Here is a 15,404-nt window from a genome sequence, read left to right as displayed (position 1 = left end):
ACAATCAGTTGTCAGGGGGATGGGAGAGAACTCGAGCACACATACAAACACTCGAAACTCGAGTTTTCTGTTGGGAGCAAGATAAGAGTTCTCAACCTGAACCTGGGGGAAAGGACATGCTGTTCCTCCAGATGTTCAATTAAACATCACACACTGAGGCAGGAAAATTAGATAGAAGGTGATATCTCTCTAAGCAAATGAGTTCAGATGATGAGACCTTTGCTTCTCTTGATAGACTGAAAGAATTCCTAAGAGATGCTTTCAAAACGTTTTTAGGAATTTCCATGTGCTCCAGATTACAGAAGCAAAGATAAATAGACAGCCAAGAAAAAAATGATTACCACAGTTATTTCTACCCTTTTAATAAAAGAAAGGGCCTGATACCCCAGTTCCTTCTGGGGCTGGACTATTGAGTAGATCATTAAAACATCTAGGATAAAATAAGCCCCATAACTGGTAGACACTCTTTCATGTGCTGGGGTGCAGGATAAGTTATAAAAGTACTGAGAACTTCCAAATCAGATGATTTCAGTGAGACTGGTGTCTGAACAGCATCCACAGATACTTTACAAATACAAACAAACCCCATATCCAGTCTCAAAAATAACTGTGGTTTCATTATTAAAAACAAAGAAAAAAAACCAAACCAAAAACAAATCCTACACCAAGACAAACCAAAAACCAACCCCTCTAAAACTTCACTAAGCAAAAAACCCCAAAATTTCAACATTGTAACAGTTAATGTCATTCTAAAAACAGAATACAAGTGCAATAGCTGCCAAAACCATGTGTCTTAGAATTGTGTCTTAAGTTTCCTAGGAACTCCAAATAAACAACAAAACACCTATGCAAAATGTTATTGCAGAGGGTAGTTAGACACCTGACAAACTTCAGCTGAAATGTAGTCGTGTTTAGCAAATAAAAAAAGAAGCATTAAAACTAAAAGATAAGAGATCAGGCAATGGCACAGCCTTCTCAGTTTCAATTTCTTTAAACTGAATCTGCAGGGTTTCTCTCCACTTTCCCTGTGAATCAGGACGAAGGTGCTTTCCAGACACGATTGCAATAAATTAAATGTGCGTTACCAACATCTGCTGGGAGGGACCTTTACACTCAAAATCTCAATATGGGTAAAAGCAAGCCCACCACACATGTGGAGGTAAGAATTTGTTATCAGCCTAGTGAATGTTTCGACATTCAGTTGGGCCAAATAATCAAACACAGAAAATTCACAGTGGTTAAAATGTTACATGTATACTCATGTATAACTGTATTAAAGAAGACATTCCCAGTCCTTCCTTTCTCTGGCACACCTGCGTTCCCAAAGCCTGTGTGGTTCTGATAGTGTTCCCCAAGCAGGGAGCTGGGGAATGTCACGTATTACACACATATTTTCTGAAATATCCTTTCCTAGGATTTTTTCTCCTGAGAAGCTGGGAACCCTCAGAGGAAAAGAAAAACAATAATTATCTGCTGCTGTGGAATGCAACAGGTGCATCTCTGATTGGTCTCATGTGGTTGTTTTTAATTAATGGCCAATCACAGTCCAGCTGTATCGGACTCTCTGGTCAGTCAAAAGATTCTATTATCATTCCCTTCCTTGCTTTGTTAGCCTTCTGATGAAATCCTTTCTTCTATTCTTTTAGTATAGTTTTAGTACATAATTTTCTTTTAATATAATATTTATAACAAAATTATAAATCAGCCTTCTGAAACATGGAGTCAAGTCTCTCATCTTTTCCCTCATTGTGGGACCCCTGCAAACACCACCACAGTCACGGACACATCAACGTCCTCAGCTCTGTCTCTGGGGAAGATGGAATGCTGGTGGTGGCATCCTTTCCTTGTCAGTGCCAGTTCAGGATCCTTTGCATACATTTGCATACTGTGGCCTGCTCCCTTCTGCCAGGCAAGAGGTGAAAGCTCCCCTGCGGCCACCCAGCATCCCTGGGGCTGTCAGCCCTTCCCCAGGGGCATTCCCAGAGCTGGACTAAGGCAGTCTGGGCATTGGGAGCCCAGCTCAGCCCCCTCAGGGCAAGGGCAGCCCAGTCACCCCTGGGAGCCAGCACAGCCCAATTCCTGCCCTGACAGCATGTACATGTTAACATGATTTTGCTCTTCCCAGGTACCTGTAGCTACCTGCTTTAATAGATTTATTCTCCAGCTGTTCTCCAGCATGATTCATCTGCTAAATAAAGAGATTGGCGCCATTTGGAATTTGTGCTAGACATGGTTAGCTGGGGAGCTATAATTCATATTTTACTTTCTGAATTCATTTCAGTGCCTGCTTGCCAGACTTTTAAAGTTACTCAGGATTATCTGTCTCTCACTTTCACCCAGTTCAGTAAGAGTCTTAATCAGGATAAGACTCATTTGCTTCAATAGGATTTACTGCTTAAATTAGGCAGATGCTTAAGACTCTAATTCAGCAAGGTGTTTAATCATTACAGCCTGCCTGTCAAAACAGTAATCCCAATGGGAACAGTGATTTAACACTTATTTAAACTCTTAAATATATAATTAATTATTTTTTTTAGAACTGTTCAGAATACAAAGGAACATAAGCACATGCTTAAACTCATATACTACATGCTTTGATGCAAGGATTTCATATTATTTGAAATACCACACTAACAAGCTAGGAAAAGGATTTACAAACTCATCTATCCTTTTTTCCTGATAGTCTCACCACAAAATCCATTATACATATATACAAAAGCTTCAGTTAAAGGGGAGAAAATCCTACATTTTTATTAGTAATAGAAGAGTTATTTGACTACCATTTTGGCAAAGAATATGAGCCCTTTACGCTGTTATGCAGGTGTTCATAAAATAGGTGAAAATGAAAACTTGGAAAGGCTATAAAATGTTATTACCATGATGAACTTACTTGAACAGAGATGAAAGTCAGCTCAAAGTTATCAAAACTTTGAAGAACTGCAGAACTATACCAATACCTCCTTTTAATTAAAGTATTTATAGTGGGAGAAAAATTACCACTCAGTCAGTATCTATCATAGCCTGCATGATAAGAGTTTTTAATCTTTTTCTTAGTCAAAATAATTTTATTTAGTGTTGGTATGTGGGGGAAAGGACTGATCAACAGGCTTCTGGGCATTCATTCTTCCTTCTGCTGTGTTTGCTAGTATGAATGCTCAACTGCTGCTGGACAACACACCAAAACATCTCACTGACATCACTGCATGCAAACTCCAGGTCCCATAAGTTTGCATATAAAATTTATTAATTTTATGAGATAAAAGAATCATTCCAGCCTAGGGGAAGGTTACAGGAATAATCTTAGTCATGTTTTTCATGCCTTTCTGAGTAGTGACTTGAGCAGTTTCCTAAACGGAGATAATCTCCCAAACTGGATGTGAGGCCAGCAGGGCTTGCTTCAATAAACAAGCCCTAGGAGTCTAACAAGGTAACAGTCCCTCCAGGTAATAACATAATTATCTGGAACCCAAAAACCTGAGAGTTCATGTACTTTTTTAGAGATACTGCCACACTGAGATCGAGGAATACAAAATAGCTGCTTTCAAAGTAAACAAGATACAAGGCTGGAATAGAGTCTTGGGCGCCTTAGTTAAGAAGTAGAACTAGGTCCAGTGAAACCTCCTTATATACACATATTTTTACCTAACTTTATTAAAACTGCTGAGTAGCACATGGTCTGCAGTAGCAAAGTTTGAGGATTTTTTTCCATTTGTATCCTACAATAAATATGACTGAAGATATGATTTGAAAATGAGGACTACTTTTCAAAGTTACCTAAGCAGGAATTTACACAGATTAGGTTTTTGAGAAGAAAATGATCAGAAGAGCAGCAATAAAGATAAACTCTCTCCTTAATGGCAGGTCTGAAGATGTGTATTTACTGTAATGACACAAGATAAGTATATATATTTATCAGAATACAACATAACAGCAATAGTACCTATTACCTTGCACTGTGGAATTACCACACTTTCCAATAAAATTCCTGCTGGGATGCCATACCTCAATAGTATCTAGACTTGTATCAACTACTTTCTTAAAGAAAAAAAGAGGATTTCTTTTTTCCTTAAGGAAAAGAGATTCCTTTCCTTGTAAAACCATGTGCAACTTCAAAAGTATCCAGCTCACAGATTTTTTTACTTGAATCCCAAACAATAAGATTTAATGGATGGAGACATACCAAGTAAATGCAGAATTTTGTCTTGTGAAAAGTGGACTCTTAATAAGCTGATTTTTTTTTAATCATTCTTATGAGACATGTATGAACAATATCTACCAAACTGGGGTTGAGTAATTCAGCTTCCCAAGCCTTCATGCACTAAATGAGCACAGGAAAATGACAATAACAAAGTTATTTGGCTTTGACTCCTTCAAAGACTTGAATTAAAGAAGCAAATTTGAAACTACCACCTTAAACACAAGAGGTAAGGGAAGAATTCTTCTAAATTGATTTACATCTCAGTTTTTTATTGAAAAAGAATGCTGAATCCTGTCAGGAAAAGCCCAAATTTATTTTTGTTTATGCATGCCAATGAATTCTGACAGGTATAATTCATAGTCGGTTTGTAATTTATGCCTCCACCTGTAGACAGTGGTTGATTTAGAGTTTTAATATTAAGTCAGCAAAGAAGGAGATATAGCACATATTATTAAGTATGTGCAGATGTTTTTATATTTTGATACTTAACCAATAAATTTCACAAGTAGCAAACCCATGAATAGAAGCAGACAAACCGAAAAAAAAAAAAAAATAGAATTTCTTCTTGTGAAAACTGGGCTCTTAATAAGCAGATTTTTTTGAATAATATTTTGAGGCATGTGTAAGCAATATCTAACACAATTCATTCTTATTCTTTGGGAATACACACATTGGCTCTTCCTCTCCATCACATCAAAATCAAGGTAGAGAGTAGCAGGACTAAAGCCATAATCTGTGAAGTAGTTTTCTTTGGGGTTCCATTTTGTCTGCAGATGCACCATTGCAATAAATCATCCCATGTACAACCAAGATGATCCCAAAAAGCTGTGCCTGAATTATTCTGAAAAGTTCAGCACTGAGATTTAAATGGCCCAGAATAATTTGGAAGTAACTACTCTTCACTTTTACCTTCAGATAGTGCAATTTTACCTTATTTTCAGCTAATTTTCTGAAAAATGTAAAAATATCTCCATTAAATTTCTGAATTTTAAACAGCAAAGTTATAGAACATTTTTCATGTTTATGTCATCTCTAGTTGTTTTTTTTTTAAACCTCGTGAAAGTTTCCTGTACCTTGAACATTTTACATTGACATCTTATAATTTCATTGAAATAATACCCCTCATATTCAGGTACAAGCTTTTAGTCCATTTCCCTTAAGAGTGATTCACAGAGGTGTGAGGTTCAGTCACTGCACACTTCCAGAGGAAATCTGTTCCTCTCAGATGTCCTGCTGTGAGCCCAAGTCTTGTTGTGCTGTCTTATTTTCAGCCTTGCCAGACATTTGATTTTCACTCCTACTTTTAGTTGAACAAACCATTGCTTATCCAAGAAGAGGCTGGGAGAAGAGGAAAGAAAGGGAGAAGAAGACATCCAAATTTGTATTTTAAATGAGACTGTGGTAGTCAGCCTGTCCATAGTACATGACTCGTCTGCCCTAATCAGCATTCCTCAGCTTGACACTAATGTGCCCTAACAAGGACAGCCAGAAGTTGTGTAAAAATAAAGGAGACATTTGGCAACGAGCTGAAGTTGTCAATAAAATCTTACAAGTGACTCAAGGTCACTGTGTCAAATAACTCACTTCAGCTTGTGTAGAACTGCAAATTGACACGGGAAGACAAACAGTTTTTCAGGGCCCTGCCTCTGCCTGCTGCAAGACAGATTCCAGGCAGATTTCAAATTGGGTGTTTTGAACTCCAAACACTGAAGTATCACAATTTCATCAGCTCTATAATTTCTGCCTATGGGCAAAGTAAATGGAAGGCTTCCAAGAAATGTTTCATTCAAAGATAGCATAAGTATGTGTTGTCCCACATAAACAGGATTTGGAAAGGTATATCTGCTACACCACCATGAAACATAAATGAAAAAGGCAGACTAAAAGTATAGAAAAGAGATACTGAATGTCAGGGACAAAACAACGATGTCATTTTTGTCTGAAGGCATAAGAAATATACAAGTGGTAGAAATTTCAGAATTGTAGTACTTTTAATTACACAATAACAAAAGAGGCTCCAGCTGGAACTTGGGTGTGATTATTCATGAGGGAGGACTGGATATAATATGATTTATATTAGATTTAACATTAAAGGAAACTATGTAGCTGAAATAAATTACAGATAGAGGAAAGAATGAGATAAGAAATTAAAACATGAAAATGAAAACTTTAGCATAGAATATCACAGGAGACTTGTGTATAAACTGAGTAAAGCCTCTCTTAGTATATGAATTAATTATGTTAAAGTCAAAATTTTTTATAGATAAGGCTATAGACTCTATTAAACTAGCATAATTAAGAGTAATTTCTAGAAATTATTCAGGACATTATGGCCATACAGAAAGTTGAGACCCTAAACACAGAGAGTGTTGTTACTGCAATGATACTCCTGTCCATACTTCTTTGGTCTAAAAACCTATATATGTGTGATACATATTTCACTCTTTCTTTTATTCATTTTTTTTTAGTCAAACTATGAAAAGATGTTTCTAAATGTTTCTAAAAAATGCCAGGGGAATGAATGAGAGGGGAATGGGGATTCACACCAATATACTGTTGATTTTGCCACTGTAAATTGCACTCTGTATATTGACAACTTCAAACACAGAAAAAAACTGCAAATGTCTGAGAAAAAAAAAGTGAGTTTTGCATTATACATTTTGCATTATGTTAAAATTGAAAAGCCCAGGCTATCACTATTCCATTAAAAAATAATATCATCCACATTTGACAGTAAAAAGTACTGTGTCTCTATGCCTTATAGATGAAAACATGTTACTGGATTCAGGAAATTGGAACCTCCTGGGGCATTTGATGGAGTTAATAGAAGCTGTTTAATTGAAACAAGCATTTTGGAATGTAAAAAAGAATCCTACCATATTATAACCAGTATTTGTAGCTATTTTGCTACATAATAATAAATGAAGCAACGAACAAAGTTGGTTTTAAATACAAAAATAATTTGTAAAGAGATATTTTAAATAATCTATGTTATTTTTATTTCTAAAAAGCTGTTATTTCTAATTACAGAAAGGAAAAAAAGCCAACAAAGCCAACCTGCTCTTACATTGGATAAAGAAAACAAACCAAACTCACAGCTAAAAAAGACCATTCAAAGTAATTTTTTCTGCCTTTTGTTTTATATTTAATTTTTGGTATGTTTTCCAAAATGTCTAGTGGTTAAAAAAGAAAACATTTTTAGGTTACAACTCATCTTTAATCTTATGCTCTCTTTGTACTATCCAGCCCAGCTCATCTAATACATGTAATTTGCTGAAACTCACTTGCTTACAGAACAAGGTATATTAGCAAAACCCATTAATCTAATAATTTTGAACAACAAATAGATATTCTTTTATATTGTACCCTTAATGAAGTCAAAAGAAAAAGGTAAAACATTCATCAAATAAATCATTCATTAGAAATTACCCATCAAGTTTTAAGAGTAGAGGGCTGATATTTGTATGTTTATGGTGACTTTCTAAGTGCACTGAAACTGAAAATATCTCTGGAGACTCTTGAACTTAAAACATGAGTTTATGAATTTAGAAAAATAATGGAGGACTTTAAGACACATAGCTGGACACACTTAGCTTAATTACATATGTGTGTATTTTCCTTTTAACATTGTTTTTATTCTAGTATTTTTCTTTCTGGAAGATTAAGTTAACCTGTTAAAAAAAGTTGCAAAGCAAGTCACACAAAAGCTCCTTTCTGCATTCTTTGATTTCAATGACATTTGAATTACGAAAAGGGAGTAGAAAGTCTAGATGCAGACAGCATTTGCATTGAATTTCAGACTATACATTAAATACCTGGAATGATCTTAAACCAAACCCAGAGAGGAAAGCTTTGCCATTAAACTGCTGTATAAACATACATTTTCATTAAATCTTCCTCATACTGCAGATTAAAATTTATAGAAGTTGATTAGTAGCTGGTAAACACTTCGACTGTGCCAAAATGTTGCTGTGTGACCTCTGTGATGTGACTACCAATCAGGAGTTGTAAGTGAGAGCAAGCAGAAGAAGCATAAATAGTGCACAGAGAGGACATGCTTGTGTTTATTTATGCAATCAGAGCTTCTCAAGTCTTTCTTCCTGATGAACTACTACTCAGCTGAGGGAAAAGAGAAAAAAGCAGGTTATAGAGGCAGCGCAGATTGCCTGCTGGAGTGATTACGCACGAGGAGCAAAGTTGCATGAGTAAAACATTAAACATAAGACAGCTTCAAAATTATGTTTTGAAAGAATACACAGCAAGAATATGAAACCTAGTAAACTAATTAAGGATCTAATCCTGTTAACATGCAGTATGAATTAATATCAATAATTTTTTCACTTTTATATTCTTGGAGTATTAATTTCTGTCTTTTATATCAAAATCATTTTGTTAAAAAACCCCATCCATCTCCATATGTATTAAGACGCTGATGTCTCCTCAAGGATCCCTCTACTTAAAGAGAAAATAGTTTGATATTTCAAAATTCAAGTTGTATTCAAGAAAATTAATTGTATCTTAGCCCATACTAGCACAAGAAGGTCCACTTAAAAAATCTTTTTAAAATTGCATGTAGAAGACATCAGAAGATATTAGTAAGAGATCCTTCATATGCTCCTTCATATTTCATATGCAGATGACAATAAAGCCCTGGTGTCTTAGCAAGATCATTGATTTCAAAATATCTTTATATTTAGGGTCAATATTTTGGTCTGAAAGCTTCCTAAATTGGCAGCAGCCTGTGGGTGTGCCTGTTACAAAAATATTTTATTAAATAGGAGACAAGGGTCAGTCAATTAAATTTAAGAACAGCAAGAATTAACAGCTCCTCTTAAAATTCGAAAGAATATTCTTCAGCTCAAACACTTGACTATCAGATCCAGGTAGGTATTGGAGGGGCAAGCTTAATACAAAAATAAGTTATCGTATTTAACAATTTTAATGGCATTATTATTAATGAGGGGTTTTTGTACTAATTAGGACTGTGTTCTTATGGCTGGACTAGTAACAATTGCCATATTGTGATTAGGTTTTATCAATTTTTGTTAGGTTAACAATAAATTCTTGGTAGTCCTTCTCCTGTATGTGATGTAGTCTTTCTCTGTAATAACAACTTTGTACATCTCAGTTTATTTTCTTGGATATATCCCAAAAGCTCAAATAAACTGCATGTGCAATTGTTTTAAGTTCTGTGCATAGACATCAGAAAAGCTGGCAGTCCAAAGCAGAAGTCCTCTTAAATACGATATGACAAGCCAGGAAAAAACATTAAGAAAACAAACAACTGTGTTGCATCTAGCAAAGTGAGGGGGGAAAAGAAGAGATTAAAATAACTGCCTTGAAAGCATGTAATAAAACAAAACTGTAAGTTCATCCTTATCCAGAGCCGTGTTGTTTCCTCCTTGTACTTTAAGATGATAGAGTCACAATGTGACTTGGTGAGGCTTTCTCACCTGTATCTTTTAATCCTTATTAAATATATAATTACTGTCCTTTTTGGATACAAGGCCAGTTTGAGAAGTTTTTTCTTCATTACCATTACATCTAGTTTTTCATACATCACGGCATGAAAAACTACAATTACATTTTCCACAACCAAAAAAACAGGGGGACTAAGTTAGGTATGAAATTTGGGGTGCAAGGAGCATAAGGCTAGCAAAATGTAAATGGAGTTGTCTGGATGTGGTTTGGCTTTGGTAGGACTTAGTCAGCACACACCAGCAGCTTGGTCTGCTTAGGGCACAAACCAGACCTCTTTATCCTCCCATTTAAGTGTCTTTTCAAGGGCTGACATAAAAAATCAGGACGGAGGAAAGCCTTGCCTCCAGACAGGCTGAGAACAAGCACCTGGAACACTGGTTTTGCAGAGCTGCAGCCTTAAATGTACCCAATGTGAAGAGGAACAATCATCTGAAATGCCCAACACGAGGGGAAGGAAGTGTTCCAGTTTCAGCATGTGCAGTTCTGAGCAGACATTTCAGAGGTTGGATATTTCCTACCTGCAGGATGTGTGGAGCCATTGAAACCACGTTACCTGCAATGTGAGCAAAGCCAAGGAACTCACCCTGGTACTCTCTATAATTCCTGCAGCAAATGTGTCAAAGAAAAAGGTGAGAAGATAAGGAATTTCTGTTGATTAACTCACAGCTCAGAGAGAGTTGGATATGGACAATCCTGCTACCAACTAAATCTAGAGTCCCCTTATCCATACAGAGATCAATCTAATTGGCATCTTATCATCCTCTCTTCATTAAAATTAAATCCCACACTAAATCATAAAGCAGTAATTTGGATCACAGAAGAAGAGGTTATTTTCTAACTGTGAGAAAAGAGAATTAATACAAACCCTAAAATGAAGTTCCTTCTTATGAGAAGCAGCTCACTATCCAGCTTTTCCTTCTGCCTTGCTGCTCCATGAATTTCTTTCTTCATTTTCTTACATAAACAGAAAACACATGGAATATAATTTTTTTTGTATCTCTGGCTAACATTTTGTATACAATGAATTGCTATTTAAGCCATCAGGAATGTAATTAGGATAATAACTAACTAGGCAGTAAAAAACTTTTCTTCTTCCTCTATTCAGCCTCCCCTCCCTCCCCCATGTTTCTGCACAACTGGAGGATGTTAATTATCTTTAACAAAAGGTAAAAAAATCCTTCTAGTGAATGTTAACAAAACCCCCAAACTACATGGTTTTAAATTAGCTGCTATGTTAACTCTTGCATATCAGTAAATTCATTTTGGCTTAGCAAATATAGCAGACCTAGCTCAAAATATGTGTAAGAGAAGTCTTAGGCAAGAGCTGCACTGGAAGACAGATGTATTTATAAGCCATGGATTAATACAGAGCACGAGTTGTGGGGTATCAGCTCTTCATTTTCTGCACCAGCTCTGTTGCTCCAAGTGTGAGAGGAAGCTCAGACAGACTGCAGTACTTTGGAATGGGTTATACCTGTACAAACACAGGTCTGCTGAAGTTAAATGGAAGATATAAGGGAAAATCTGCATGGTGAATCAGTATTAATAGTGAAGATTGTCCATTATACTTTCTATTTCTGTAAAGCATAACAAAAATCCTACTTCTAGGGTCCTTAAATGGCTTGGGTTCCACCACAAAAGCAAAGCTTTGAGAAAATTGCCATTGCAGTCAATTTGCCTCCCTTTGCTCTCTGTGGATTCCCCAGCATATCTGACATAGTCTTTCTAATTTTGGGTTTAATTGTAGGTAGCAAATTCTGTGACAGCTATTTAACCATACCAGGGACTGACTTAACTCAATTTATGTATATCATGTTAGGTCTTTCAACAACCTAGCTGGGATTTTTCCTATTCCTATTTTCATCCCCATGCAACACTGAAAACCTCAGCACAGATGGTTCAGCTTTATAATACGGTAATTTAAAGTGTATTATCTCAGATGTTTTGGCAGTTCCGGATGGTCTGAGGAGGTTTTCTGGCAAAAGAAGTCAAGCTGGTACAATATTGTGATGAAAAGGAAGCAATTATGATGTTTATTTCTGATATATTTTGTAGCAAATGATGAATCAATCTTAATTCAGATGCAGATAGATATTTATCTCACTGAAGAAATTAAACTTCTGTGAAAAAAAAGCAAAGCAAACAATCCATAGCTATCTGCCTGTATCTAAAAAGTGTAACCTTTGCTTTGGGAAAGGTTTCATCCTATGGCAGAGTAACATGTGGTGGACCATAAAAATCAGGAAGAGAAGCTGTGCATAGAGGCTGTGTGTAAGTCATCTGCATCTACTCCAACTCAGATGTAATGAAACCTTAAATTATACTGCTATTATATTTTGAGCGTAGCAAAATAACTGATAAAATCCAGATGTATGGTATATCTTGACAAACTTTTATTTTTCTTTTAAATTTCTTTTAAAGTCTCTTATTACTCCTTGCAGAACTAAATGCAGCACTGTGTGATGGCAGTTGTGTAAAGAGAAGAGACTGCAGCTGAGATGGAAAATTTCTAGATTGAAAATTTCTAGATGTGAACACATTTGTGGTTACACATGCTTGCACTCAGACAAGAGATTGGCACCCTTGTGTTAACAGACTCTTTGTAAAAGACAAATAAACAGTGATCAATTTGGCTATGAAGAAAACACAGGACAGAAGTCCATTTTAACATGATTTTGAGCTAATTTTTAGAGAATCTTGTATTACTAAATCCAATGGACAAAAATACAAATTTTTTTGGGTACAGGAAGGCAGCCCATTTTCCTTCTAGAAAATCCCAGCTTGGTCTCAACTAATTGGAAGAGATATGAGTGAGATTTAACAAAAGGAAGTATACAAATGTTCAAAGGTTTCCAAATTATCCATTCATAATAGATTCTTGTTTTGAGGGTTTTTTTTTTAATTGTAGTAAAGAGATTTTTTGAGACACATGTATTGTATGGTCATTCTGCAAACACATCGAGTAAGAGCCAAATAAATGGAAATAAATTTAAAAAGAAATGAACCCTATTCCAACAGGTAACTTTGTTCAATTTGGGTTAAACTCTACAAAGCCTGCCAGTCCACCCAGTCCATTCCCAGCTGATCTGCCCAAGAGGACAGACTTCTGGATTGCGGAATAGTTGCTAGGAAAAAGCCAAAACCTTCTAAAGCTGGATATACTTCATTATCCAGAATGTTGTTGTCACCTGCCTGCTTGCTCAGCTAAATGAGTGAAGCAAACAACAACAATTCTAACACAACCTGTCTGCCTGGCACTTGTTTGAAGTTGAAGCAATGGAGTCATGACCACAAGTGCAGAAAGAACAGGAGGTCATGCCACAGGCTCATCAGTCAAGAGATCCATAAGTGGTTCAAAGAAAATGTCTGTACACAGACAAGGGAACAAGGAAAACACTTGTATTCTTCTCATGCTGGTATTTTTTTATTCAAGCTTGACAAACAAAAAATTACATGGTAGAATAAACGTTCAATTACGTAAATTGAGCTTAATTCATCCTTAAGGCTACTCTAAAAAAAATCCATAAAAAGAAAAGATGCAGGGAATATAATTTATCTGGGATAAGCAAAAATTCCACCTCAGAAGTGCTCTGGAGCACACCTGGGTGCTATGCAGCTTTCAGAAGAAATAGTGAAAGGGAGCCTGAAAGCAATGTATTGTTAGCAGAAAAGAAAAGTTTGGGCTTTGTGCTCAGCACTATAGGAATAGGTGATGTTACACAGATCTGAATGCTGAAGGTGTAACAGTGCCTGAACACACATGCTTACCTCTGGGAAAGAAACAAGGTACATGTACCAGCCAGCTGCAAAATAGTCACACCACACTTGCATTTGTTCAACCCCTTGAAAGGTGCCCTCAAAAGGCATAGAAAAAAATCCTTGAATATGTTATTTCTGCTATCACAGATAGCAAATAATTTTAAAATAGGTTAGCTAGGATAAGTTCATGTTTCTTTTGTTGTCTGTTAATCTGCTCAAGCACTTCCAGGGAAACTTGGTTGGTGTGGTATAGGAGATATTGTTTCTATTCTCTGAACAATAATTTAATTCATGTTTGCCCTTTCACATAGAAGTAACTGCCAACACTTCAGAGGAATATGTCTCAACAGGCAGCATTACATGTTGATATAGCAGAGGTTTGGGAAGCTAAGCACAGGTATTCAGTTTCTCATAATTTGATAAAGAATTCATAACTCTTTGGGGTGAAATTAACAACAGCACCATTATTGATAACAGTTCTACTTTGTCCAGCTTGCCACTTAAATATCCTACAGAGGACATATTCTCATCTCAGGATTTGGCTGTTGCTCTCGTGCTCAGACAGTGGTTCCAAGTCAGCTGTTAATGCGTGCTCAGTAACACAGGTATTGCGAGAGCTGAATGCTCCAATATGTTCAAACACAAACACACTCACACTCCATGAAGCAGCAGGAGAAGGATTTCTCAAAAAACACAGCAAAACCCTCTTTTAATCTAAGGTGTAAATCTGGCAAACTGTTTATGCTGCTTCTTATATTTATTGAGAGTGGTCTCACTGAAATCAGTAGGATAAATGGGTCCATAAATCTTTAGCGAAAAATAGCCAAGGAGAGGAAAAGAAACATTACAGTTTCCTTTCAATTGATTTGCTCAATCCAAGCAACTGTCACCCAAAATGGAAATCAGACCCTCTGACCCCTAATCCAGTGCCACAGCCTTTCTCATTGCTTTTCCAGCTCAGACAAATTACAAACTACAAGGACCTTATCTCCCAAGAATCTCATACAGAATAAAACCAATCTGCAAAGGGTATGATCAGTCTACTTGTAGCACTATATTTTCCTCAGCTGAGAGTTGTGCTTAACCTGAAACACCTCAATAATCAATATCTTAGTGCTTTAACATGTTGGCAATGGGCACTTACCCAATACCTATCTCCAAAGCCTTATTTTTTTGTTTGTTTGTTTCCTCCTCAACATCTAACCCAATCTGAGAATAGATTAAATTCTTTGTGAATTTCTTCTCTAACCTTCCAGGCTCTGGGAGCCCTGACTGAGCCTGGGGCTCCCCCCACCTTATCCACAACCCAAAACTCTTATCAACCTCCCAGGACCATCAAACCCTCTCCCACCTCAGCTTCACTCACACACCAGGGGATCCTGGCTTTATTTTAACCCTGAGATCACTGGGGCTGAGGCTGCCTCACCTACTGCTCCCCCTTGTCCTGGCTGCCTTGTTCCTGGGATAAGGATGGAGAGACCCTGGCTGCCAAAGCCTCCCAGATCCCTCATCCCAACACCCCAGTGCCAAGGAGCTCCCAGACATCACAGCATCTCGGCACTGATATTTCAACACCATCAGAGAAATCTAATACTAGCTTCTAATTGCTTCATGGGTTTTATGGATATTAGTTAACAGAGTTAACAGCAAATTCATCAGTAATTGATGGAGTGGCTTTTATGCCTCTATATTACTGCTTCTTTCTTATAACCACATCCAGCAAGTAGAAAGTGATATCTTCAGAATTCCTAGTCTGATGCTGGAATCAAACTCCTAGAAAACAACCACTCATTTTCTGTGATCAAATTTGCAGCATGTTCGCAGCATGCAAATACAAAAAATATGGATGTTGCAGCATAAGACAAGACCATGGATCATTCAGCTAGCAATAGGATGTTTCAGATTTGAGAGTTTATGTTGACTTGAAAAACACGAGGGACCATGTGTATGGCAGTGATAATAATAT

This window comes from Melozone crissalis, unplaced genomic scaffold, assembly GCF_028551555.1.
Source record: "Melozone crissalis strain CALT ecotype California unplaced genomic scaffold, PUWL_Pcris_2 ptg000009l_1, whole genome shotgun sequence".
Classification (NCBI taxonomy): Eukaryota; Metazoa; Chordata; class Aves; order Passeriformes; family Passerellidae; genus Melozone; species Melozone crissalis.
This window is presented reverse-complemented; position numbering follows the sequence as displayed.